The sequence below is a fragment of the Panthera tigris genome, chromosome F3 (genome assembly GCF_018350195.1).
Source record: "Panthera tigris isolate Pti1 chromosome F3, P.tigris_Pti1_mat1.1, whole genome shotgun sequence".
NCBI lineage: Eukaryota > Metazoa > Chordata > Mammalia > Carnivora > Felidae > Panthera > Panthera tigris.
Window position 1 is genome coordinate 2,985,930 of NC_056678.1, and position 22,895 is coordinate 3,008,824.

The window sequence follows — 22,895 nt, forward strand, 5'->3', positions numbered from 1 at the left end:
GCACCCTCCCCCAACCCGCCCTGCGCCTCCCCCCACCTGTGAGCGCGGGGGTCCGGCCCCGAGAGCCCGAACTTGTCCGGGAGAGCGGGGGCCGGCGGGCGGCGGCGCGGAAAGGCTCCCCCGGCTCCGGCGAGGCGCCGCTCCAGACGCCCCGAGACCCTCTGCCCCTGCTCGCCGCCGCGCGCGCCCTCCCGCGAGCCCCTTCCTTGGAGGGGCGCGGGGCCCGGCGTGGGGGGCGGGAGGAGCGCGGCGGCGAGAGAAAAAGGGACACCCCGCGAGCCCGCCTGCCTTCGCGGGGTGCGGACCGTGCGGGGGCGCGCGTCCTCCGCCTCCTTCCCGGGTGCCCTCGGTTCCGCCAGCGCCCGTTAGCTCCCGCGGGTCGGGGGGACCATCTCGCTAGTTCCAGCGCTCCCGGCCGGCCGGAGGGGACCCCGTGGCTCCTTCCCAGCCCTTCTGTTCCTGACGGAGTGGGGAGCGCGCCGGGGCAATTCTGTGTCGGACCCTGGCTGCCCGCGGGGGCCCTGAGGTTCCCAGTGTCCCAAATTTTAAAACAAAGCCCCTTCCTAGAGGTACGGGTGCCGAAGGGTGCGTAGCCGGAGGGAATGAGAAGTTTCCCCACCCTGCGTCTCCTTACCCCACCCCAATCTGCCCTCCCCCAACCCAATCTGCCCTCCCCCAACCCCCAGCTTGCCTGCCCGGGAACCCCTCCCACCCCCCAAATGCCTGCGGGACTGGAGCGACAGGCGCCTCTGAGCCCTCCCAGGAGCGAGCCGGCTGCCAGCGTATAAGGCTCCAAGTTCCCAAAGAGGTCAGCTGAAAGTGCTTTTCTGTTTTACTTTGGCCTTTCTCACGGCCTCGGCCTCGGGCTCAGCGCGCTCAGCCGGGCCTCTGGCCGTGGCCGTCATAGCGAAGGTCACACCCACCCACCCACTCGGGTCGGATTCACGTTCCCTTTCGCGCCTACTGGTGCTTCTGCGCTGGGCGGCCGCCCGGCCAGGGTCGTGGAGCCGTCCGAGCAGGCGGTTAGGGGTCCCCTTCGCGGCACCTCCAGCAGCCTGCACCGCCCTGCCCCCGGGTGGAGTGGGGGTCATCAGGCCGGCTCTCTGCAAGTGTAGACTCCGGGAGGAAGCCTGGCCGATGTGAATTGCGTCGGAGATTCCCACCTGCTGGAGTACAGAGCACCGCCCAGCCATCTCTCCAGGACGTGAAGATCGTGTGTCTTCACTTTTTCCATGTGACGAAGTCAGTATCACCCGATATGGTCCTTTGAGGAAACAGATGCATGTGGCCGGGTAGGAGATGCTGTACCAGGCTGGGGCCGGCTGAGGGGATCACCTCCAGGAGGGGCAGCTGCCCACCAGGGCACCTGCAGGCCTCCCCGGGTCTCACCTCCCCAGGTACCTTTCCCACCCGGTCCTGCCTGCCGCTCCTCCTGGGCCCCTGCTCTCCTGCCCGAGGGGTCTAGCTCTTCACGCTTCTCTTTGTTAGACCCGAATCCCACGGGATTTTTGTAAGAAACCTTCCTGGGAAGGCAGGAGAGAATAAAGAGAAAAATAAGCAAACCGCCAAAGGGCTAAAACCGGTGAGCCGACGGGGTGCAGATGTCTGAATTTTCAGCAACTGAATCCGGGCATTTTTTTTTTTTTTTCCGTTTCGTTTGGGTTGCCTTGTATAGTTCACTGGGCGCACAGCCCCCGCCCTTCTCCGTGCTGCGGGAGGGGTTCCTGATCCTGGGTGGTGTTTCTCCTCTGTTAGTCGGGGATGCCTGTCACTCTGGGTCCTTGAGAGGATCGAATTAAATGATAGAAAGCTCTGGGGTGGGGCGCAGGGGCGGTGCTCCGGGGGTGGTGGGTTCCTCTTGCCCTTGGCCTTTCTGCAGAGCGAGCCCTGCCCCCACCTCTGGATGTGTGGGGGGTGCTCTTTGGGGCCTTTGAGTCCTGTGGCTCTCTCTGCTCCCCTCGACCCGCAGGGGAGCCCCGATAACAGAGCAGTCCCGGTGAAACTTACAGGTGGTTTTGTTCTGTCCTCCATGACTGGTGTCGGTGGTCCCAGTGCCTGGAAACCCTCTCCTTGGCCGAGACCCTCTTCTCCAGGTCCTTGTGGCTTATCTGAATATTTGTGAATATTAACTGAATATTTATGTCTGGCTCTGCCCTTTTGTGACACGCAGCCTGTTTCGGTCCACGCGCTGTCATTCATTCCACAAACGCATTCCACCGGGCCTGACGATGAATACGTCAGTCAAGGCGTTATAGACTGTTGGGGAAGATTGATGCAAACTTTGAACTTGGTGAATGCTGTCTTGGCAGCAAGAACAGAGCGTTTGTGCGCAGTTAGTTAATTCTTCCTGTGTGGAAGTGGGGTTCAGAGAAAGGCTCCCAGGGGCGCAGTAGTAGGTTAGACCCTGCCGAGGAAATCAACCCCACGGCCCCAAGCATTTGGGGGTCCTCATTTTACCCGGGACTCTTTGGAAACCGGTCAGACCGTTGGCCCAAAGATCTTTTCTTTTTTTCTGGAAATGCCTTTCTCCGCAAGTCCTCTCCTCATTTGCAAATCGAATGAGAGAGCAAGTGGGGGGCTGAATGAGGCCATGTTTTTCCTCTAATGCAGGTGTCTCTGGCTCACCCAGTGTGCAGGGTCTGCGTGAGATGCCGAGTCCTTATAATGCCCGGGCCTTCTCGATGCAAGTGTCCGTGCTGTTAGGATGTCAGAGGGATGCTTCCTCCCCTGGGGAAAGGAAGGGAAGGAGCAGTGATCTGTGATCACTCTGACTCCTCATGGGAACAAAACAAAACAAATTTTAAAAATGGATGTGATGGTGGGGCGCCCGGGGAGCTCAGTCAGTTAAGTGTCCGACTTCGGCCCAGGTCATGATCTCGTGGTTCGTGTGTTCGAGCCCCGCGTCATCGGGCTCTGGGCTGACAGCTTACAGCCTGGAGCCTGCTTGCGATTCTGTGTCTCCCTCTCTCTGCCCCTCCCCTGCTCGCACTCCGTTTCTCTCTCTCAAAAATAAATAAACGTTAAAAAGAAATTTAAAAACGGATGGTGGTAAAGAGAGTGCCTCCCGGCAGCTCCCCCCCCCCATGTCCCCCTGTCCCGTTCGGTGAAGTGCTACTCATCAAGACCATCGTGGGTAACTTCACGGTCCAAAAAGTAGGGCATTTTTAAGTTTCTATACAATTATTCATATGTGTCGCGAAAGTTCATTGTTAGGACCCAGCGTGGACGGAGGGTTTGTCTGTTGGTCAGGGGCAACATCACACTTTTGTATTTGAAGATTTTATCTGTCTCCATTGACTTGGTGAGACGAAAACGTTGGTTACAGGGGAGTGGTGGGGAGGAGAGCCTCTACTGACGGTTAGCCATTCTGTCAGAATCCTGTTGGCCATCCATCCGCGGTTGGACATTCAGAAATATTTAATCTCTGATACACTGCCTAACTCTTTGACACTCAGCTGAAGTCTTGCTTCCCTAATAAGAGCACCGCAGGCCGGCTCCGCTTCTGTCTTAATTCCCCGTAGCCCTGAGGCTCAAACCGATGACGAATATTGCCCTCTCTTGTGGCATCCTTTGTACTGTTGGCTTTTTGTCACTGTTTTAAGAGTTTACTTTTTGCCACTCTAAACATGAGTTCCTTGAAAGCAGCAACGATTTTAAATTTCTCCTTGATATTTATGCTAATTATGCTATGAATATGCTATGCTATTTATGCTATTTATGAATGAATATGGACTTAGAAGCATACTCCTGGAATAGGGACTAGAGATCATCCGGTCTGATGCCTTTATTTTATATTTAAGTGTGGCAGTCCTGAGGATTCAAGAACCAAGGAAGTTTACATCCTATTCAGCCTTCTTAAGGAAGTTATTTGAGTACGTATTTCAGCAAAACCAGAGAGTAAACCAAGAGAGAAGATATGAGATCCAGGAAACAATGGATCCAATTCAGGGCAGCCATGAACATCCACCAGAGGAAAAATTGTTCAGCAGGTCTGAGAGCAGTCAGTCTTCTTTAGAGGGGGAGGATGAAGGCACAGGGGAAGAGTTTTCTGAGGATGATGTGAGAAGGGGACATTCCATAGAGTTAAAGAGTGTCATTGGGACTGCCAGAAATAAAAGCTTTGTTAAAAAACAGAAAGCAATCAGTAACTGCAGTAAAGACAAAAAGCTGTGCAAAGGCATCAGGATCCAAAAATGAAGCAGCCCTCCCAGTTAGATCAGGAGGTCAGCAGGCTTCGAAAAAGAAGAAGAAAAATATTCCACACGATAAATGGAGTGAGACAGAATTTGGAGGGGAGTGGGGATACAGTGCAGCACACGTTTCCTCTACCAACAATAGAAAAAAGAGACGTAATCAGCGACTTCAGAAAAACCAAACCTTTTTCATGAAAGGCATAACTCAGATAGGAAACAAATCAAAATGTGGCCTGATACTGAGCAGATGGTGAAATATAAGAAAGGCTCTTTTAAGTGCGTAGGGCCTGTCTCATTGGAACAGTGGCCCACACTATGGGCTCTCAGCTCCTCTTTGACTCTGCAGCAAAGAATACTTGCTTAGTCATAATAATATAAATGCTGCTCGGTAGTTTTCAAGTCTTCAACGCAACCGCAGACAAAGCCCCGAAGACTGCTTAATAACAGCTATAACGGAAGATGTAAAGATTTTCCATCCGGGCGACATAAAATGAAAACCATAGCTCGTAGAACTTGGCAAGTGGATTGTGGTAGATTAAATTATCGTTCCCGATTCTTCAGTGTCCTCCCTGAAAGAGGATGGCACTTACCCACCTGATGCCATATGGCTTGCCATGCTTCCTGTGGGAGGGGAATACTTCCTTCCCTGCCCACCGATAACGGGCTTGGCCGTGTGACTGGCTTCAGCCAGTTGAATGCGAGTGGCGGTGACCGAGCAGACACTTAGAGAGGCATTGTGAATTTCTGGCATCGTTCTTCTCTTTCTCCCGTGAGAATGGCCGGTGGGGTCTGCTCGGCAGTCTGCCTCCCAGAATAAAGAGGACATCAGAGGCCGGGCACCGCGTGTCATGTGAATGAGAAGGAAGCATGAGTCGCTGAGGTTTTGTTGTCGTCAAGCATTGGCGAGGGGGGTAGGGTAGAGGGTGTGAATGCCCTACTCCTATAAAGCGAGATGCTGTATGTAGTTGGCAGACCGAGAAATAAAGGTTACCAAGGTGATCATAAAGGTTGCCAAGGTGATCAGTCGATGAACTGAGCTAGAGTTATAGGGACAGTGGGGCAGTAGTGATCTCCTGGGATAATTTTGGAGGGGACGGCAGGAAGATGACGGGTGATGTCAGTAAGCTAATCCCACCTAGCCTAGCAGAAAGTCAAGGGCCAATGCTGATGAATTAGGAACAAGCGATACCAGTGTGCTCTGGAGATCAGGAAAACACCAGAAGAGTTCCCACCCTTTTCTGACATCACCAAGGTTTCTGTGTCGACTGGCTCATTCCCAGTGGTGCGTGTACCTGCTGAAATCGTGCCCCGCCTTTTAAAACTAGACTCTCTCGGTCCTGCACCATTCCCCGCACCACGGCCACGGCCCTCTCTCTCGGCTCCCGCAGGAAGTATGCGGGTTGGCGGTCACCCACCCCTCTTCTCTCACCTCCCCTCGAACCCACTGGCCTCTGCCTCCATCACTCACCTGAATTGTGCTTGTCGGGATCGCCGGCACCTCCAGGTTGCTAAATCCAGCGGTCAGGTCTCTGTCTCCGTCTTCTGGAACGTTCGGTAGCGTTGGACGGCGTCCCCACTCCCTCCCCCTTGAAACACTATCTTCCCCTGGAACACCTCCCGTCCTGGTTTTCTCTGCACCTCACAGCTCCTTCTCTGTCTCCCGTGGTCGTCTCGGCAGCCTCCAAACTTGGGGGTCCCCGGGGCACTTGAGGCTCTCAGTCTCCGCCTTCTCTTTGACCTTGTTCTTTTTCCCACCTACGCTTGCTCCTTTGATGTTCCTGCTGTTTCCTGGCCTTCAGTTGCATCCTTAAAAAAAAATTTTTTTTTAAGTTTATGTATTTATTTTGAGAGAGACAGAGAGAGCACAAGCAGGGGAGGGGCGGAGAGAGAGAGAATCCCAAGCAGGCCCCTCGCTGTCAGCACAGAGCCTGACACGGGGCTCCAACTCCCGAAACCCTGAGATCACGACCTGAGCCCAAATCAAGAGTCGGGGGCTGAACCGACGGAGCCCCCCCCAGGCGCCCCTCGATTACGTCCTTATAATAACAACTCCCAAAGCCAGATCTTGGTTTCAGAGCTCTCCCCGGATTCCAAGGTCTCGTACCCCACTGACTTCCTAACGTCTCCACCCAGAAACCAAAAGACATCGAGGCGTAACCTCTCTAAAACCAACCCCTGCTGTTCCTCCCTGGACCTGCCTCTCCCTTCTTTCCCCCCACCCTCGCAGCAAATGGCATCCTTCCAGGAGCTCAGGCCAAAAACCCGGACTCATCCTTGACTGCTTTTTCTTGCACCCCACGCCCAATCTGCCAGGAAACGCTTCTGGCTCTGCTTTCAGAATCTCTTCGGCATCTGACCACTTCCTACCATGCCGCTTCTGCCTCGCTGGCCCAAGCCCGTCTTCTCCCGGATGATCTCAGTGGCCCCGTAAATGACCTGCTCACCTCTATTGATGTCCCTAGTGGTCCTCCCTCACCGTGACCGCCAGAGGGATCCTTTGAAAATAGGATGGAGTCAGGTCTTGTCATTTTTGAGCTGGAAACCCTCCAATCGCTCCGTGTCACTCGGGGCAGAAGCCCAAGTTTTTGTCACAACCCACGAGGCCTTGGGCCTGAACTTTCCCAAAGAGATAGAACATGGGCCACAGGTATAACCTAAGATTTTCTAAGTACCTACGTTATACAAGATAAAAAAGAACAGGAGGAATGGATTTTAATAGATATATAACTCAATATGTCCAAAGTACTTATCATCCGATGCGTATCAATAAAAATTATTGGGGCGCCCGGGTGGCTCAGTCAGTTGAGCACCGACTTCGGCTCAGGTCACGATCTCGCGGTTTGTGAGTCCGAGCCCCGCGTCGGGCTCTGTGCCGGCAGCTCGGAGCCCGGAGCCTGCTTCCGATTCTGTGTCTCCCTCTCTCTCTCTGCGCCTCCCCTGCTCTCTCTCGCTCTCTCAAAAATAAAAAATAAATAAAAATGATCAGTGGAAGGTTCTGTGTTTTTGTTTTGCAGGCTAAGTGTTCAAGACCTGGTGTGTGTTGCTCGCTTACGACACGTCGCAGTTTGAAGCGGCCCCGCCCCGGGGCTCACGGGCCACTGAGACACGGCCAGCGCATCTGTTTCCCACGGTCCTGCGGGTCATCGCCTCCTCTCTGTCTCGCTCACTCTGTTCCAGCCCCACCGGCCTCTTTGCCATTTCTTGAATATTTCAGAGGCACCTTCTCACCCTAGAGCTTTGACATTTGCTGTTCCTTCCGCCTGGCGTCCTCGTCCCACAGAGATCTATGTGGCTCGCTCATTCGCGTCCTGAGATCTCTGCTCCCGTGTCGCCGATGCCGCGAGGCCACGTATTGGTGTGGCGGGGCGGCCACGGCCAGCACCACAGACCGGGCGGCTTGAGCGACAGGAATTTATCTTTCTCGCAGTTCCGGAGGCTGGCGTGAGGTGCTGGGGGTGGGGACTTCAACTTGGGGACTTTGAGGGGATGCAGTGCAGCTCAGACACCTTCCCAGAGGACGTTACTTGGGACTGCAGCTCTTCCCCACCTCCCCACACCCCTACCTTTCCCTACTCCGCTTTCCTTAAGAGCACTATTTTTTCTTACCGTCTGTCTCCTGGAGGAGGGCAGGGTTTGTTGTTTGTTTGGTTTTGATTCTGGTCTGTGTTGTTCATTGCTGTAACCCCTGCACCCTGGAACAGAGCCTGGTTTATAACAGAGGCTCCACAGACAGAAGCTGGATGGATGATGGGTTTGGGGGGGGGGTGGATATATATGCTAAAACCAGAAATAGAAGTGATTGCCTTTTGAGGCACCCGGGGGGGCTCCATCGGTCAAGCGTCCGGCTCTGGATTTCAGCTCAGGTCATGATCTCACAGTTGATGGGATCAAGCCCTGCGTTGGGCTCGGCACTGATAGCACGGAGCCTGCTTGGGATTCTCTCTCTCCCCCTCTCTGCCCCTCCCTGGCTCGTGATCTCTCCCGAAAGAAAAGAAGTGATTGCCCTTGGGAAGCTGGACGCGGAGCAGGGAGAGGTGACGTAGGGGACAATTGCTTTCCCCTGAAAGCCCCTTTTTCCCTATTTGATTTTTGGAAAAAACTATATACCTGTATTACTTGATTTTTTTCTTTAAGTTTATTTGTTTTGGGGGGGGGGAGGGGCAGAGAAAGGAGGAGAGAGAGAGAGAGAGAGAAAATCCCAAGCAGGCACCATGCTGTCAGTGCAGAGCCCGATGTGGGGCTTGAACCCACGAACCATGAGATCATGACCTGAGCCAAAATCGAGAGTCAGACGCTCAACCGACTGAGCCCCCACCAGGTGCCCTACTTGCTTTTTTTTTTTTTTTTTTTTTTTTAAGGATAAGAATCAACGCTATGGAAAGAGAAGGGACTTTTATACCCTGTCAATAGGAACGTAAATTGGGATATCTTTTCTGGAAGCCAGTTTGGCCCTTACATATTAAGAGTCCTAAAATGTTCATGCCCTTTAATTCAGTAATTCTGCTTTCAGGAATTCATCCTAAGGAGACAACCAAAAACAGGGACAAAAAGTTATGCATAAAAATGTGCCACGAAGCATTATTTATAACCTCGAAAATCATAAACAAACTCGGCACTGGCTGGCTCAGTCAGTGGAGCGTGTGACTACTTGATCTTGGGATTGTGAGTTCGAGCCCCACGTTGGGCACAGAGATTACTTTAAAAAATGGTGTTTGGGCACCTGGGTGGCCTAGTGGGTTGAGCCTCCGACTTCGGCTCAGGTCATGATCTCGTGGTCCTTTAGTTTGAGCCCCGCATCAGGCTCGGTGCTGACAGTTCGGAGCCCGGAGCCTGCTTTGGATTCTGTGTCTCCCTCTCTCTCTGCCCCTCCCCCGCTTGCGCTCCCTCTCTCTCTCTCAAAAATAAAACATTAAAAAAAATTTAAGAAATGGTGTTATAAATAAACCCAGGTGACAACAATGGAAGAAAGGTTAAATAAATCGCGGCTGTCTTTATGGTAGAATATTATATACCTATGAAAATAGTGTTTACAAAGTTTCTGATGATGTGGCAGAAGGGGGAAAAAGTAGGTTGAAATTGTGCCATCAGTAGGATCTCAAATCTTTGTTGTTTGCTTGATTCCAAGGTACCTCCTTTCCCCACATTTGGGATGTTTCTAAACGGGAGACTGATACCAAGAGACACGATCTTTTTCCTTTCTTTCCTAAAAAGTTGCCAGATTAGCGGCGTGTCTTATGATCGACAGACTCTTAAAATCCAGACGACGCAAGGTGGAACGTAGCTAGGTAAATAGACAGATGGGTAGAAAGAACCAGAAGATGGCACATTGAGATGGTAACAGGTGGCGAGAGCCTGGGGGATTATTTTTCTTCCTTATACTCTTCTGTATTTTCCAAATTTTCTAAAATGAACATAAAATGTATTACTTATTTTTTTTAAGGTTTATTCATTTTTGAGAGAGACAGAGCACAGGCGGGGTTCGGGCAGGGAGAGAGAGGGAGACACAGAATCTGAAGCAGGCTCCAGGCTGTCAGCACAGAGCCCGACGCAGGGCTCGAACCCACGAACCGTGAGATCATGACTCGAGCCGAAGTCAGACGCTCAACCGACTGAGCCCCCCAGGCTTCCCTGTGTATTACTTTAAAAAAAAAATTTTTTTTAATGTTTATTTATTTTTGAGACAGAGAGAGACAGAGCATGAACGAGGGAGGGTCAGAGAGAGAGGGAGGCACAGAATCTGAAGCAGACCCCAGGCTCTGAGCTATCAGCCCAGAGCCCGACGCGGGGCTCGAACTCATGGACTGTGAGATCATGACCTGAGCCGAAGTCGGTCGCTTAACCGACTGAGCCACCCAGGCGCCCCTGTGTATTACTTTTCTAACTGGAGAAGCTGAATAAACATCGTCTTGAGCAAACATCCTTCTCATCGGGTTATGATGCTCCGATGCGAATGTGGCAGAGTTTGGACGATGGCAACAGGCATCTTCTAAGATGCTCGGGGCCTCTGTGTCTACACCCCACGTGGTGACTCTTTCTGTCTAGGTATACGCTGCAGGATCGTTGAACTCCGGTGTTCACCTGCCACCGTGTCAGGTGTGGCCAGGGGGTCAGAGGCTCCCCGTCACTCTCGCGAGCTGTGTGATGCGCTCAGTAACTCTCCCGTGGGATGTGTCCCGTTATGGGTTGGGTCAGGGGTGACTGGGTCCAGTTCAGTAACGCAGCTGGCCTCCCCATTTCTTCTGAGATGTTTCGAGGGCCCGAGCTGTTGGAAGTGGTTGGTCAGCAGGGGATACGGAAGAAGTTTGTGTTTCAAAGAAGCGTGGCCCGAGTGCTGAGCAGGGGACAGTGACTTCCGGGTGCCCCCAGCAGCGTGTCACTTGCTGGGCACGCAGTATGCCCCTACTGTGTTCCAGGTCTGTACTCGAGCTGAGGAACGGAGTCAGAGGAGACAAGGCCCCGCCCTCTAGGAGCTGGCTGGCTGTCGGGGAGGGGGGCCGGAGCAACGGGCGTGTGTGTTAATGGAAGAATGTTCTGGGCCCAGCTAATGCGGTGCACAGAGGTGAGGGAATGCGTGTCGGCAAAACTGGCCTCAGGGAAAACGAGCCATGGGCTGAACAGAATGACCCGGGGCAGGGGGGGCACCTGGGTGGCTCGGTCAGTTAAGCGTCCAACTTCGGCTCAGGTCATGATCTCGCGGCTCGAGGGTTCGAGCCCCGCGTCGGGCTCTGTGCTGACATCTCAGAGCCTGGAGCCTGCTTGGGATTCTGTGTCTCTCTCTCTCTCTGCCCCTCCCCTGCTCGTGTTCTGTCTCTCTTTCAAAAATAAATATTAAAAAAAAAACCAAAAAAACAATGACCCAGAGGGGAGGGGGGCACGGAATGAAGTGACATTTCCGGTTGTGCATCAGAGTCCCGAAGCCGCAAGTGTCACGGACGTCAGGAGGCCTCGGAGCTCGTTCCGGATCTCAAGAGCGTGAGACCCGGAGCAGGCCCCGTGACCTCTCCGAGCCTCTGTGTCTCCATCCGTGAAATGGACATAATTCCCGCCCAGCCGCCTCACAAGGTCATTGTCAAGGTCATTGTCTTTTTTCGTTATGAGTGGACATCGGGAAAATTTCGTGGGTTCTCAAGGTGATCTCTGGGGCCATTCTGGCAGAGGCTCCGGGCTCGTGGGCAGGACACCAGGAGCATTCAGGCCCCACACGCTGGGGGGTGAGTGTGACGTCTCTGGGGTGGGGGGTTGTTGATGGTGCACACCGCATACCCAGGGACTGAGGCTGACTTTACAGTTTTCTAAGAGGCCGTGGGAGCATCCGAGTGGTAATGTGTGTGTGTGTGGGGGGGGGGGGGGGACGCATATGCATGTGCACACACAAATCCCACCCCAGCCTTTACCTCGAGTTATTTTACCGTAGGCAGAGGCGGTTCCTAGGCCTGTGTGGTGCCCCGTGAAGCCCCGTCACCTGGGCAAGGTGGGGGTGGCCTTGGCCGTACGTCGGGCAGGTGCGTCTCCAGCGTGGGAACTTCCCCGCGAGAACTGAGTGCTGGGTCTCCGTGCCCCAGTCTGAGCCGTGCGCACCCGCACCCGGGACGACCTTTCGAGGGGACGCCGAGGCGACGGCGTGGGGGCAACGTTTCCTTATTCAAATGGCAAAACACAGGGGCCTGTTCTGCATTTCCTTTATAAAAGGCCTTAAATCCATTGGAGAGGTTGCTCTCCTGGACGGAGTGAGCTGATGTTGAGGCCAGGGCCGTCCCGGAGCCCAGAATGCGGGGTTGGGCACCGCCGGGGTTCGCCCGTGGAGCCGAGCACCCCGTCGGCTTTGGTCATTTACAGAGAAGCTTGACTTCGATGCCAAGAATAATCCGGTGTCTGTAGAGAACAGCCTGTCCTAGAACCTGGACAAAGGAAATGGTCCGGCCTTCCCAGGGCCGGGAGCTTTACCCGAGAGGGGCCCCCTCTGCCCGGGGGGCCTCCCCTGGGTCTGTCCCCGCCGACTCCGGCAGTGACCCTCCCGCCGCCTTGGTGCCGCTCGTAGTGGGCGCCCGATTGCCACTTGTCAAATCGAATGTGCGCACGGGCCCTGCAGAGATGTACTGAAGGGTGTGGGGGACGGCGTGTGACCTGCCGCCAGGGCCTCCTCATCACTGCCAGCCTCTGCGCCCCTCCTGACGGCCTCGTGGAGGTGAATTCGCAGGCCTGTCGTGCGCATTGTGGATAGTGATCTCCCACGGATGGAAGGTTCGTGGCAGCAAGTCTCTGGGGGCCGTTTTCCCAGCGCATCTGCTCACTTCCTGTCTCCGTGTCACGTTCGGCTAACTCTCGCGATATTTCTGACTTTCTCGTTATTACAGTTGCTATAGTGGTCTGTCGTCGACGTTTATGATTCCGACGCACAGATGGCTGGCGTTCGCTTGACTTGCTTTTTAAAAAAAATTTTAATGTTTATTTATTTTGGGGAGAGACAGAGCGTGAGTGGGGCAGAGAGAAGGAGACTCAGAATCCGGCCCCAGGCTCCGACCGTCAGCACAGAGCCCGACGCGGGGCTCGAACCCAAGAGCTGTGAGATCATGACCTGAGCCGAAGTCGGATGCTTACCCGACTGAGCCACCTAGGCACTCCTGTCTGGTTTGTTTTTTTTATTTTTATTTTTTAATTTATTTTTATTATTTTTTTTTAACGTTTTATTTTTGAGACAGGGAGAGACAGAGCATGAACAGGGGAGGGTCAGAGAGAGAGGGAGACGCAGAATCCGAAGCCGGCCCCAGGCTCTGAGCTGTCAGCACAGAGCCCGACGCGGGGCTCGAACCCAAGAGCTGTGAGATCATGACCTGAGCCGAAGTCGGACGCTGAACCGACTGAGCCGTGCAGGCGCCCCCTTGACTTGTTTTATTGTAACCGTCGCTTTGCTGCGGCGTTCTGGAACCAGACCCGCAGTGCCCCTGAGGTCCACCTGTACGTACCGTGTGCACCTTTCAAAGTGTGTGATTCCGTGTTTGTTGTTCGTTAGCAAATCCATCGTCTTCTGTGCCTTCCCCCGTCCTGTCTTGCGGTCTCGCTACTTGACCGCGTTCTCTCAGAACCTCCGAAGCGCCATGCGACGGGAACGCGCCAACACAGGTGCCTCCGAGGAAGCTTCTGGCGTGGCCGCCTCGGGGTCAGCTGGCGCAGGCATGCGCGTCCGGGCAGGCCGGGCCCGGGTCGCTGTGGCGGATGGTGACAAGACGCGTCCGGCGCGGAAGGCCAACCCCCCCAGGGAAGACGCGACGGCCCGGCACCAGTGCGGAAGCTGAACCCTGGGACCTTTCTGGGGTGGAGAGAGCCCTGCCCTGCGGGACAGGCCGGCTCTGGCCACGCTGGCGTGTGTGGGAAGCGTCCCCCGTGGGCCGGGCTGCGTGGCCGCGGCCCCTCCCGGGTCACCGTGTGGTGCGGCCGGGCCATGACGTTGCTGTGCCAACGGGGCTTCCGTGTCCCCAGATCACATCTGTGCCCCTGTCCCCGCTCTGACCACTTCCTCTTCTGCTCCGAAGCCCTCGGCAGCTCCCCGCCGTCCATGCACGGGCTCGGTTCGGACGCCACGCTGGGCCCGCGGGACCCGTGAACGTTATCCACGCTGCTTCAGTGGTTTGTTTAGTCCAGCGGGGCCGCTTGGTTTCCCAGGGTGCCGCCTGGGCCCTGGCGCCTGTCGCACATCTGCCCCCCTCCGTCACGGGCGGGATGCCCAGCCGTCCAGGCCCGTCTCACGTGGCCTCCTGACCACTTCCGTGGGGGCGCTCCTCCTTCCGGCACCGTCCGGCCGCCTCCGTGTTCCTCTTGCTCCCTTGAAATCCTGCTTTTTCTGTTTAAATCTAGAGTGTCCTTCCCGTGGCGGTGCGGGCTAAGTGTCTGTCACCTGCTGGTGGGGCCTCCCACCGCTGGTCCGGGCAGGTGGAACGAAACGCACGTTGATTTCCCGTGGCAAAGCAGGGTGGAGGGCGCCTTGTTCCTTTCATCTGCCGAACCCCAACCCGAGGGACACAGGCTTTCGTGTCCCACCCCCCCCCCGCCTTCCCAGCTCAGCCGGAGGTAGGGGGACCTCCTTCTCCGGCTGCAGGCGGAGTGGAGGGCGTGCTGTACCGGAGCATGTGCGCCTCTGAGGGGTCCTTGGTGTCCCGGCCACTCCGGGGAGGGATGTTGGCTGTCCCTTCGCTGGGGCAGAGGGCCTGCTCTGCGGGAGCTTCGCTGGGGACAGTCATGAGGTTACTGAGAAGAACCGGGCCTCCATCCGTCCGTTCGAGTTATGCAGCTAATGGCTGATAAGTGGAGGAGGCCGACAGGGGAGGTGATCGATCTTAGTAAACCGTTTTAATCAAGATTGGCTTGGGCAGTAGCCATCACATTACATCTAGGGGGGAGTTTTGACGGAGAGCAGGATGTTTGCGTGACCTCAAAGTGTCTCCACAGAATGCTTATGACTTGCGGTGGGGGCGGGCGCCTGGGGGGCTCAGTCGGTTAAGCGTCTGACTCTTGACTTCGACTCAGGTCGTGATCTCGCGGCTCATGCGTTCGAGCCCCGCATCAGACTGCACTGACAGGGTGGAACCTGTTTGGGATTTTTCTCCCCCCGCCCCCATCCCTCACCTGCTCTCACTCTCTGTCTCTGTTTCTCTGTCTCTCAAAATAAATAAAGAAACTTAAAAAAAAAACCTGCAGGGGCGCCTGGGTGGCTCAGTCGGTTAAGCGACCGACTTCAGCTCAGGTCATGATCTCGCGGTCCGCGAGTTCGAGCCCCGCGTCGGGCTCTGGGCTGATGGCTCAGAGCCTGGAGCCTGCTTCCGATTCTGTGTCTCCCTCTCTCTCTGCCCCTCCCCCGTTCATGCTGTGTCTCTCTCGGTCTCAAAAATAAACGTTAAAAAAAAATTAAAAAAAAAAAATTATAAAAAAAAAAAAAAAAAAAAAAACCTGCAAAGGGAAAAGTCATACAGCATCTCGCCGGGTGAACCGAGTAATATCGCCTAGACCTTGAAAGAATTATGGCCACACACTGTACGGGCGCATTTCTATGGACTATCTGGAAGGGGCAGGTGCACAGAGGTGGAAGACAGTGTGGCCGAGGGGCATGGCTCGGAGAACACGGGGAGACCTGCGGATACATACGGGGGTTCTTCCCGGGTGGCAGAGACGTCCTCAAATTGGATGTGCTGCTTTGCACGACTCTGAATATACCAGAAGCCACTCAATTATTAAATGGGTGAATGTGACGGCACATGAATTACCTCTCAGTTAAGCTGTTAAAAATTTACATCGCCGAGGCGGGACGCAAAGATATGGCGGGCTTCTTGGTGGGATCTCCTGGGTGGGGGGGGTTCATAGCAACACTTGTGTCGCGTTGGGGGGTGCGTGATCTGAACCTACTCTGAAGAAACACCAGGAAGCCCAAAGTGAGGGGGATTCTGCAACATAGCTGGGCAGCGTTCTTCCAAAATATCAGTGTCGTGAAAGATTGAAGAAGACTGAAGAAACACAACAGCCGGGTACAGAGCATAATCTTGGATCGGATCCTGTACTGAAGGGAAAACAAGTACCAACATGGACATTATCGAAGCAAAGTGGCAAAGCCGGAATATTGGGCTCTCAATTAGATACGTTACCGTATCTGCTGTCACGTTTCCTCAAATCGGCAACTGTGTAAGAACACAGCTTTGTTGTTAGACACACGATTAAGGGACTCGAGAGCCGTGACGTATGCAGCCTGTTCACAAATGGGTCGGGAAAAAGGAATCATAACACAGAGCGAAAGAAAGTCGCTAAATTAGCAAAGTAGCAAGAATCGGTGATGGGTAGAGCATAGATGGGAGTGCCCTGGATTGTTCTTGAAACTTCTCTGCAAGTTTGGGAGTATTTTAAAAGTTAAAAAATATGGTTAAAGGGGCGCTTGAGTGGCTCGGTCGGTTAAGTGTCCAACTTCGGCTCAGGTCATGATCTCACGGTTTGTGGGTTCGAGCCCGCGTCGGGCTCTGTGCTGACAGCTCAGAACCTGGAGCCTGCTGCGGATTCTGTCTCCTTCTCTCTCTGCCCCTCTCCTGGTGTCTCTCTCTCTTAAAAAGAAATAAACATTAAAAGAAGAATTAAAAAAATATATGGTTAAAAATCAAATATACTCCTAGGGTTCAACTAAATGCAAAGTAGGGTACTCTGAGTAGGCTCTTTCTTCTCCCCTAAGGTCTGTTACCAGTTCTGACCAACTCGGGGGCCGTCTGGGGCCACAGGACGGGAGTCGTGGTGCAGGTGGCATTGGCCTGTAGGGCCCAGACGCCCTTAAGAGATTTTCCCAGGAACTCCCCCTGTTGAAACCCCCGAGGTCACACGCAAGTTTGGCGCAGTCCTGTGGGCGTGTGTGATCCGCGCAGGCTTGAGCGTCACAGAAATGAGTTTCCCAGGAGGCCGGGCGACATAGGCAGCTTCCTCTGCAGCGGCCGGCTGGGACTAAACCCGCTGCGTGTGCAGCCTGCCTTTGGGGCGCACCAAGAATCTGAACGCCTCAGCCAGAGCTGGAGTGGATCCCAGGGCTCCAGATCTATTTTGGAGAGGTCTTTTCTTGTTTGTTCCTGTTTGGCATCTCCGTGTGGAGTCAGAGAATCCTCGGTGGACCTCAGAGAAACCAACCTCCAGCCAACGGCCAGTGAGCGCATCACGTCGTCACGCCAAGCACAGAACTTCCCCTCGGCCTTGGCTGCTCCGGCGGGGAGGGGGGCCCTGGGGTTGAACGTACAAATGGAATCTTCCCAGGAATCACTCTGTGGCCCGGCTCGGAAGCGGATGGAAACGTAACCGTCTTTGGCCCAGAGAGCTGGGGTTCTGAGGTCGGAAGGTTCGGTTGGTCTTGGGCTTCAGCGTCCGTGGCTTGACTCTGAGTCTGACGCACGTCAAGGAGCGGGGCCTCGGTGCTTCGGAAATGATTTTAACGAAAGCGGGGAGAAGCCACAGGGGCCCGTCGCTTGGGCCCGCTCTTGGACGACCCTCCGCCGTGCGTTTTATTTTCCCCACCAGCTCTCACCTCAGCGCAACGCAGCTCCCGCCACGGGATGTTCTGGATCTCCCCGTGTGGGGCCCCCCGAGGACCCAGGGCCAGCTCTCCCCTGTGTCAGGACGCAGGGACTCGGGGATGCTCGGAGAGACCAGGGGAAAGGCAGCCGGGTCTCCACAGTGCTGTCTGCATCCTGTCATTTCGTGTTCCGTTTGGGGCTCCCGGCCGCCGGGGGGAATGGTGCCGTCACTGCCTGGGAGGGGAAGTGCCCCCGTCTGGGCCCCACCGTGTGCCTGTCCACAGCCGGGGTGGCGAGCAGTCCCGCCTCTGTGTTTATGCTGAGACGGTCGAAGATCTCCGAGCAGGACCATGGCAGCCTGTACCTTTGTCAGGAGGCGAATGGGGGCCCCACTCCGGCTGCCTGTCCTGCTGGCCCTGGTTGGTTTCGTGCTTTTGTTTCCCGAAGGGGTGAGCCCTGCCCTTGCGGAGGTGGGGGCAGGAGGGGAGGCCTCCACCGCCTGTCTCCCTGGCGCCCCATCCCTTCTCTGACTTGCTCTGGGCCCCGGGGTGCTGGCCTGCCTCACCAGGGGTGTTGGGCACTGGGAGGCACTGGCAGGGGACGGAAGAGAGGGACGGAGGCTGGCTGTCAGCTCCTCCTGTGGCCGTGGCTTCTGCCCCGCAGCCCCCTTCTGTCACCCCAGCCCCAGCCCCAGCCGTTTCCTGCTGGGACCCTCTGGCGCAGAGATGGCTGTTTCCAGCGCGTTCCCCTTCACCGGGCAGGGGGATCCTGACCCGCCAGCTTGGCCCCACCACCGCCCCCCCACTTCCCCCGTGGTCCTGCAGAAGCCGGTTCTAACACGGTCTTCCTCGTGGAAGTTCTGGAACAGCCAGTACCCCGAGCCGGAGCCTCCTGCCCGCGGAAGGTCGTGGGCGTCCGGCTGCCAAACGGCTCCCGTGCTCGTGAGATGCCATGCTCCCAAGTGGGCCGGGGGGGGGGGGCAGGGCAACGTGACTCCCCAGCTTGCACATCGGGGGTCCCCTTCTGGGTTTCCTCCACGGTTTTCGCCTTCTTGCTTTGCCGCCAACCTCGGCTGGCCTCCCTGGGGTGGCTCTGGGCCCGGCGCTCGGCTCACGGAGCTCAGGGCCGACCTCTCCTCCCAGGAAAGCTGGGCTCTGGAGGCTCCGCCGTGCCGGGAGCACCCTCCCCTCCTCCTGCCTTTGCCTCTGGGCCATCACCCGCTCCGCCTCTCCCCTTCCCCACAGTCCGCAGACGTCCGCCTTTCGCCAACTCCCCGTCCATCGGCAATCCTCAGGGACACTTCTCCAGCTTTGTCATCACTTTGGAAGAGCCACCGTCTGGCCCCTGTTCGTGCCTGGCACAGCTACTCCTCTTTGGCTCCCTGAGATAACCACGGGCCATTAAAAGCCAGTCACCTCCTCCGTCCGGTGCACTGTCCACTCCCAAAGACCCACCATTTTGCTCTCTAGCCCCCCTCTTCCCTTCTGTCGCCCACCCGCCCCCTTCGGAGCCCGGGGCCAGGAACACCGTGAAATCGTCATCGCGTGGCTTGATTTTTCTTCCTCCATGCACAGCGAGAGCCTCCGCTGTTTGAGTTGTCTAAAGCCCCCGGCGATTCCTTGTTAGGAGAAGAGTCATCAAAACACGCTTATTATGTTTTAAGTCTTCACAAAAGACGCCCCAAAGCGGTGCGTCGTCTGCTTGAAAGGATCCCCTGCGATAGCCATGCCAATTACGTTTTGAAAAAGCAGAAAGGTTCTAGTCGGGTACTTCTGAATCCGGCTTTCTCCCCCTCCTGTGTGATTTGTGTGCAGACTTCTGAGAAGCGGGTTTTATAATAGAGATTCAGCCAGGCTAAATCGCAGCGGCAGAAGCTTATGCAATTGCTAAGAGCCTGTGAGTTAAAAATGGAATTGTCTTGCAGAGTGGAGAAGGTAATAATATCAGTGATGTGAAAATAGAAAGTAAAAAATTAGTCTTTTCAGCCGTTCAGGTCTCTTACCCGCATTTTTCGGCACCAGAAGATCTTGGTGTCATTTTCCAGAATAACTCCAAAGTGCAGTCTCTCATTAGGAAAATAAAACTTCGCTTTCCCAGATTCAAACCCCCTGCCCCCCCGCCCCAGTACAGGAGCCCGTTTTTACGGACGGCTGGGCCCTCGGGCCACGAAACGCATTTTGTGTTCGTTCCATCTGTATGTTCGCTAATGCTCATCAAGGAACAGATTTTAGGTTTTCATAAGTGGGTTTTGTTAATTTGCTATTTTAAAAATACTTGTGAGACCTTTACAGTTGCCATGGTGATATAATTTCCATAAACATGATTTCGGTGGGGATTTTTGCACATTGAAGGCTGAGGTTGATACTGAAGGCAGTGTTGGTGGGGGGAGGGGGGAGGTAGGTGGCGAATCTGGCAGTTGGTCCAGTGCCGCCTCCCTCAAACACTGCAAATCTGATTCCAAGGATCCGCACCCCGGCAGAGCCCCGAGCCCCTAAACCTAACACCCAAGGCTTCTGGGGAGTGGGCCTGGTCAGGGGACAAGGGGCCCAGCCGGCTGGCTGATGGGTCACAGGCATCCCCTTGGCTTATCAGTGGTTCTGCCCAGGTCAGAGCGACCCACAAAGCTTTGGGGGGATCCGACCTCGGAGCTGCCCGAGGGGTGGTAAAGGGCCTGACGCCTCTTTTTGCCTTTGAACCAGATTCATCCAAAAAGAAAAAACAATTTCCCACATCATGCACGGTACTGCTGAAGTGCTGAACGTTTGCAACGGAAGATAATAGCAAGTGAAAACGTAACAAATGTTAGCTGTTAAAACAAGGAGACATTGTGTAAGAAATTCTTGTGTTAAGGTCCTCTTGAATGCCAGCAGTTGAGAAGAAGCCGGTTCAATTAGAAGAAGAGTTAGATGGTCCCAGTGGCGCCAAACTTTTTATCAATGACGCTAGACATTTGTTTCGGCTCACGGGGAGGCTTCGCCATTAAGCTTCATTTCACAGAGAAAGGAATATACAGAGAGATCAAGGGAGAAGCAGAATAAATAAGAGAGAAATTTCTAACAACGCAGAATGTTTTGGGAAAGCAACAGCCGGTAAAAGGAGCTACAGGTGGAAACGTGTCAGCACGAGATGATCCACGAGGCTCTCCAGTGTCACGCCGGGCACGTGATGGCAGGCGCTGCCTAACTGAGAGTCGGGGCGCAGCCGACGGGTTTGAATCATACAGAACCATGAATCATAAGGAATTATGAATTACTAGAAAGCCCTCGTGTTGACTGTTTTTATTCACGTAAGACCAGAAACCCGAACAGGGCCCCCCAGAGGAGAATGTGCCAGACTCCCCTGCCTGGCAGAGGGCTGATCTTGGTTCCTTGAAAGCCAAGCCGAGGTGTCCGGGAGAGTGTGTTGTGCGCGTGTGGGCCGGCACGCCGTTGCCCGGCATGTGCACTGGGCAAGGGTGTGCTCTCAGGTTCGCTGGAAAGGCGCAGAGTGCCAGCTGCACTCTGCACGGTCTCGTCCTCAAGCCTCACGCCTGCGGGGGCACAGAAGGTCACAGAAAGTTGATTTTTTTTTTTTTTTAAAGGAATGCTTCGTTAGCAGGCAGCGTGGCTGCTGGCAGGGGCTGGTGGGCGGTGAGGAGAAGGAAGGATCCTGCAGTGGGGGGGGGGGGGGTGAGGCAGGTACATCCCTTGGCTTCGGCCCTGGGCTGTGGGGAGCTTTGCCCTCGGGGTGCTGCCTTATGAGCTGCTCTGTGATGCTCCAGGGTGCAGGAAGGCCGGGACGGGCCCCTGCTCCCCGTGTGGGGAATGGGAAGATTTCACCCTTTGGGAGGAAACAGGAAGCGGAAGTAGACTCACCTGCCACGCTGCCCGGAGGAGGGCACGTGGGAGGGAGAGGTCCCCTCTGGGTTCTCGAGCAAAAGGGCATTTCATGATGGGGAGCCAAGGACCCAGAATTTTTGTGTGTGAGTGCTTCCCTGAGTCCTGGTGACCTCTGGCTGGGTAGCACTTCTTTGGCTGAGGGGAACCCTCCTGGATCCCACTCTGCCGTGTGAGAGCTGTGTGACCTCGGGCAAGTGACTTAACCTCTCTGCTTCTTCGTCTGCAAAATGGGGATACCGATAGTACCTGCCTCGCGGGGCTCTTTGGAAGGTTAAACAGGCTGTTCCACAAACCGCCTGGAATAGTGCTAGGCACACGGGGAGGGTTACATTTCCTTTCCAGGCTCTAAAGGAATTTATTTTTGCCTCCCCTTTCCCCCCCCCCCCCCATGCCCCAGCCTCTGGTAACCACCGTTCTACCGGCCGTTACTCTGAGCTTGGAGGTTTTTTCTTTTTTTTTTTTTTAAGCTGTGGCATGTGAGATCGTGCGGCGTGTGTCTTTTCGCGTCTGGCTTATTTCACTTAGCGTTACTTCCTCAAGTTTCATTCACGTCGTTGGCAAATGGCAAGGTTCCATTCCAGTGTTCAGGCGGAATAACCTTCCACGGTGCACAGACCGCGTTTTCTTTATCTGCTCGTCCGTCCATCCGTCCATCGAGGGGCGTGTAGGTTGTTTCCAGATCTTGGCTATCACGTGGCGATGCGCGTGGGGGTGCAGGTGTCTCCTTGGGGCCGTGATTTTTGTTTCCTGTGGATCCGTACCCGGGAGCGAAATCGCGGGATCACGGTTCTCTTTTTTCAGGAGCCTCCACGCTGTTCCCGCCAAGGGTGCACGAGGGTTCCCCGTCCGCCGCATCCTCGCCGACACCTGTCGTCTGTCGCCTGATGGCCGTTCTGACGTCTCCTGTGGTTTCGATTTGCGTTTCCTTGGGGATGAGTGATGTTGAGCACCTGTTGGCCACTTGTGTGTCCTCTCTGGAGAGATGTCCGTTCAGGTCCTCTGCCCGTTGTATGATTATTTTTTTTTCCGATTAAATATTATTGTCATCTTGGAACATGTTGGGGGGGGTGTCTAGCTGTAAGAGAACGGATGCCGTGCGAGCCACCAGGGCCCCTGGACGGTGGGCCGTGGGCACACTCACCTCTGCTCCACCAGGGACGTGGGACACTGCCTGGCTCCCGGCGGGTGCTCAGAAATTCTGGAACACAGTAACCGGTCGGGGACGTGGCCAATATGGGTGTGGTCCCCCACCGTGGTTTTCTAACCTCAAGGTGCCTCCGAATCCCCTGGGGAAGCTTGTGAGATGTCACATTCCAGCTGCCGCCCTCCGAGGGTCTGATTTAGTAGGAGGAGGAATGGGGAGGGGCCGAGGAACTTGCATTTATGGAGAAGAACCCCATTTGAGAAATACTGCTGGGGAGCCTCAGTCCATGGCACCCTAACATGCTGCTGAAGCCTGGCTGGGGGAGGAGGAGGAAACCAGGGTGGGTGCTGGCAGGGCCAGCCCTGAGGGGCTGGGAGGGGAGGGGGGTGGCCCGTGCCCGGGGCGGTCAGAAACACCAGGGAAGGGGTGCCCGGGGGGCTCAGCCGGTTGAGCGTCCAGCTTCGGCTCAGGTCACGATCTCGCGGTCCGTGAGTTCGAGCCCCGCGTCGGACTCTGTGCCACAGCCCGGAGCCTCCTTCGGGTTCTGTGTCTCCCTCTCTCTCTGCCCCTCCCCCGCTCGCATTCTGTCTCTCTCAAAAAATAAGTAAACATTTTTAAAAATATTTAAAGAAGAGAAAAGAAACAGCAGGGAAGA

At 55.3% G+C, this 22,895-nt stretch overlaps 1 protein-coding gene and 1 long non-coding RNA gene across 2 annotated transcripts in view; both read left to right on the top strand.

Annotated features, from left to right (window-relative positions):
• STUM (stum, mechanosensory transduction mediator homolog) overlaps positions 1-22,895 on the top strand; it is a 57,805-nt gene that overhangs the window by 399 nt on the left and 34,511 nt on the right. The gene's annotated exons all lie outside the window — the stretch shown is intronic.
• Positions 315-22,147, top strand: LOC122235809. Its single transcript, XR_006213862.1, has 2 exons — positions 315-569; positions 21,898-22,147. It is a non-coding gene; the product is annotated as an uncharacterized LOC122235809 (long non-coding RNA).